Below are 4870 nucleotides of genomic sequence, written 5' to 3' on the forward strand. Positions count from 1 at the left end.
AAGCCTAGAATAAGGCTTACCTATAGGTAGTGGAAATATCTTCTAAATGTGCGCCATTCAGGAGACATTTCACTTGTAGTGCGCCAATGTCGTCATTGGCGCATGCGCTGTAAAAAAATGGACCACCGTGCCGTTTCTTCCCCCAGCGTGTGCCATGACTGACAGCTCCGGCACACATGCGGGGGAGTGATGTCACGCAACTCCGGCCAGTCACAGAGCCGGAATCCGCAGCCCCGGAAGGAAGAGGGGTGCAGATGGATGCGGCCTGCACAGCGGACAGCGCGGGCTTTGTTTTCAGGTATGTGTCATATAATGGGCTAGTATGCAATGCATACTAGCCCATTATGCTTTTAATTTGCAGGCTTTGCAGGGAGCAAAAGAGGAAGTAAAACCCATAGGGGTTTACTTCCTCTTTAACCACCTCCCGCCCGGCCCATAGCAGATGACGGCCGGGCGGTGGTTCAGTTATCCTGACTGGGCGTCATATGACGTCCAGCAGGATAACATGCCGCCGCGCGCCCACGGGGGCGTGCATCACGGTGATCGGTGGAGCGGTGTGACAGTCTGACATACCGCTACACCGATCTTGGTAAAGAGCCTCCGGCGGAGGCTCTTTACCACATGATCAGCCGTGTCCAATCACAATCACGATGTCAATAGGAAGAGCCATCGATTGGCTTTTCCTCAATCACGTCTGACAGACGCGAGTAGAGAAGAGCCGATCAGCGGCTCTCCTGGCAGGGGGGGTCTGCGCTGATTGTTTATCAGCGCAGCCCCCCCTCAGATGACCGCACTGGACCACCAGGGATTGCCACTAGGACCACCAGGGAAGGGGGCAACATGTGGATGGCCAGGTATGTACCCCATGGCCATCCACATGTGCCCAATGTGCCCAATCTGTGCCAATCAATGCCCACAAATGGGCACTGATTGGCACCATTATATTTCAGTGATGCTCAGAAATGCCACCCTTAGGGGCATCAGTGCCACCAATCAGTGTCATCAGTGCCACCCATCAGTGTCCATCGATGCCACCTGTCAGTGCCCATCCGTGCCCATCAGTGCCACCCATAAGTACCCATCAGTGCCACCCATAAGTACCCATCAATGCCACCTACGAGTGCCCATCAGCGCCGCCTATGAGTGCCCATCGGTGCCACCTTTGAGTGCCCATCAGTGCTGCATACCAGTGCCACCTATCAGTGCCCATCGATGCCACCTATCAGTGCCCATCAGTGCCGCCTATCAGTGCCCGTCAGTGCCACCTTATCGGTGCCCCTCAGTGCCGTCGTATCAGTGCCCGTCAGTGCAGCCATATCAGTGCCCGTCATTGAAGAAGAAAACGTACTTATTTACAAAAATTTTTAACAGAAACAAAACATAAAAACTGCAGAGGTGATAAAATACCACCAAATTAAAGCTCTATTTGTGGGAACAAAATGATAAAAAATTTGTTTGGGTACAGTGTTGCATGACCGTGCAATTGTCATTCAAATTGTGACAGCACTGAAAGCTGAAAATTGGCCTGGGCGGGAAGGTGTCTAAGTGCCCTGTATTGAAATGGTTAAGGTGATGGTACTGCTAATCTATTGTGCTCTGCACACATGGATTCCAATCCTACCCTTGTTGGCTGACTTCTCTTGAAGCCCAATTTGGACATTTTCACTTAGGGGTGTACTCACTTTTGTTGCCAGCGGTTTAGACATTAATGGCTGTGTGTTGAGTTATTTTGAGGGGACAGCAAATTTACACTGTTATACAAGCTGTACACTCACTACTTTACATTGTAGAAAAGTGTCATTTCTTCAGTGTTGTCACATGAAAAAATAGAATAAAATATTTACAAAAATGTGAGGGGTGTACTCACTTTTGTGAGATATATATATATATATATATTTACAATATAAAGGAATTTTACCGAATCCTCTAACGAATAACGAAACCAAATTAATCAGAATTTTGGAGATTCGGACTGAAATTCGAATCAAATTTTACATCGAACTCCAGTCGAATTCTAATTGTATACATATTGCTGAAATCAAAGACTGTGTGTGTTATTAAAATACCATTTCAAAATAATGCTGTTTTTGTTAAGCCAATGGTGATTTAAAGAGTGATTATAATCATTTGATGAAGATTTTTCTTTTGTTTGTTCACTTTGCCACATTCGAATTGAAATTAAAAAATCTAAAGTTTTCGATTCGACTGATTCTAAATTTATCAATTAAATTAAAAATTTAATTTGAAAAGAGAAACGAACTGAAGGAATCAAACGAATTTTACGAATCAACCGAAATTAACAAAACAAAATAACTAGATTAACGAATCTAAATGAAACTAAACTTAACAATTTTTTTCATCATGCACGTCTACATTTCACATTTCCCTCACAATTCAAGGATTTTTTGATTGCAGCAAGTTTTTGATTTTGATAATTTGTGCTTAGTGCACATTTTTTCATATTTTTTAGCTGTCACATTATGCCATTGTCCTGCAGGGTTTTTTTTTTTTTTTTCAGTGCTTTATTTGTATAGTAAAACCTATAAAATAAACTTAAACAATTTGTCACATTTGGACATTGAGTGACAACACAAGACTAGGGGAATCCCATTACTGTCTACTGAGTCTGTTTACACCTTTGGAAAGTGCTTCCATGCGACTTGGAAACAGGTGCTTCTTTTGGGGTGACATTTTTGGCCCCATAGACATGAATCAGAAGAAAGCAGTTGCACACGTGTAATCTAGCCCTACAGGTTGTGTCTTTTTTCATTGCAATACCATAGTCACATAGCTGTATGTTGTAGTGCGGAATAAAGTTCTCCGCTTTTTAAACAAGTTTAGCTTTTACAAAGTAGCTGCTTATCAAAAGGTAAGTTGACCCTGACGTGATTTGAACACGCAACCTTCTGATCTGGAGTCAGACGCGCTACCGTTGCGCCACAGAGTCATTATATGTGCAACTTGGTACAAAAGAATGCTATTAATTTCTAGAAATATTTTTTCTAAATTCAATGTCAATTTTCACTTTATGAAAAATTTTTTAAATTTTAAATGTGTTCACATCTTAATAGGGTGGCCAAATGGTTAAGGAGGTGGCCAAGTGGTTAAGGTGATGGACTGCTAATCCATTGTGCTCTGCAATCCTATCCTTGTTGACTGGAATTCTCTTGTTCCTGTGCACACAGTAGTTAATTGAGGTAAACTAAATCTATTTTCAGTAAAGTCAATATCATATAACTCCTTCCCAACAAGCATACACATATATGCATCCTCATGGAAGTGTGTCTATATCCACATATATGTGTTTGTGATGAGAGCGCACTCCTAGCACAAAGACCGAGCTCTTAGTGGTATCTTTGGGTCTCATACTAATGATCAGTAATCGGGATGTTGTTTTCCCAATCACCTGATTGCTGTGATAGCCTCTAATTGGCTATCACAGTGATCAGACACTGTAGACCCACTGTTGATTTCCCACTTGAACAGTGGTGACTGGGGCTCAATTTTTTTAAGGGGGGTAAACAAACCTGGCCCCTCACTCCCCCCTGTCACTCGATTGTTTGCCTGCTCGATTGCCACTTCACTCGCCCATCGCCCCTGCCAGCCCCGCACTTACCCCATCCAGTTCGCGGCTTCGGCGGTTTCCCCCTGCATCTCCTCCCAAGTCCCGGTGGTCGCTTCTCCTCTCGGCCAATCAGGTCTTAGGACTCCTAGTCAATCAGGTCTCAAGACCCATTTCCTGGTTGGCCGGGAAGAGAAGCAGGAAGACATTAGCAAATGTTAATTCGTTAATGTCACACAAGTGGGTGGGCTCAGGGAGCAGTGCTCTATGCTCCGAGCCCACCCTTTTTTAGGCCTCAGGCTCTAACCATGTGCTTAAAAAAAAAACCCATTGAAATCCATGCGTTTGTTGCCCTGCATGGAGATTAGAAGGGGCGCATGAATTAGGGGGGCGGTGCCCCTGCGCCCCTTATGAGCGGCCTCCTCTGCTCTTGAATATAGAAAAAGATGCATTGTATCTTTTTTTCCTTGCTAGAGAAGAAGATTGTAGACAAAACAAAGTGTGTATAAAAAATAATAATAAAAAGATAGTAACTAGATCATGGTTTAATCTAGGTCAGAGACACAGTTAGAGATAGGGTGAAGGTTAAGGTCAAAGGTCATGGTCAGAGTCAAAGGTCAGGGCCAAGAATCAGAATCGGTGTATCTATATTTAGGATTAAAAAAAGCATCGCTGTTATGGCAGCAGCTATCTGCCATAACCCCAGTGTCCTCTTCTTCAGTGAGTGGTCCGCTTTCAGATGAAAGAGGTCTCTGCGGCAGATTTACCGCAAGATCACTTTTATCGGTGGCTCCCACAGCACTCTGGTGCCCTCCGCCGCTTACCAGAGCCATTGGTATCGGTGGAGACGATCGAGTCCTGTGTCCTGTTGGAGATGAGTGAGGGGAAGATAGCCCCCACCTGTCTCCATACCATTGCAGGGCGGAAGCGATGTCAAACGTCACTTCCGCCCATAGCTCTTAAAGTGTAAAAAATAAAAATAAAAAGTAAAATAAATAAGAAAAAAAAAAAAAAAAAATTTAAATGCACCCCGTCCCGCCAAGCTCACGTGCAGAAGCGAACACATACGTGAGCAGCGCCCGCTAATGAAAACGGTGTTCAAATCACACATATGAGGTATCGCCGCTATCATTAGAATGAGAGCAATAATTCTAGCCCTAGACCTCCTCTGTAACTGTAACATGCAACCTGTAGATTTTTTTAAACCATGCCTATGGAGATTTTTAAAGGTTTGTCGCCATTCCACGAGTGGGCGCAATCTTGAAGTGTGACATGTTGGGTATCAATTTACTCGCCATAACATTATCT

General features: G+C 43.9%; 1 non-coding gene across 1 annotated transcript; it reads right to left on the reverse strand.

Moving 5' to 3' along the window:
- Positions 1–2875: 2875 nt before the first annotated feature.
- TRNAW-CCA (transfer RNA tryptophan (anticodon CCA)) lies at positions 2876–2947 on the reverse strand. The gene has a single exon. It is a non-coding gene; the product is annotated as a tRNA-Trp (tRNA).
- Positions 2948–4870: the final 1923 nt, after the last annotated feature.

Source organism: Aquarana catesbeiana, linkage group LG03 (assembly GCF_042186555.1).
Source record: "Aquarana catesbeiana isolate 2022-GZ linkage group LG03, ASM4218655v1, whole genome shotgun sequence".
Taxonomy (NCBI): Eukaryota; Metazoa; Chordata; class Amphibia; order Anura; family Ranidae; genus Aquarana; species Aquarana catesbeiana.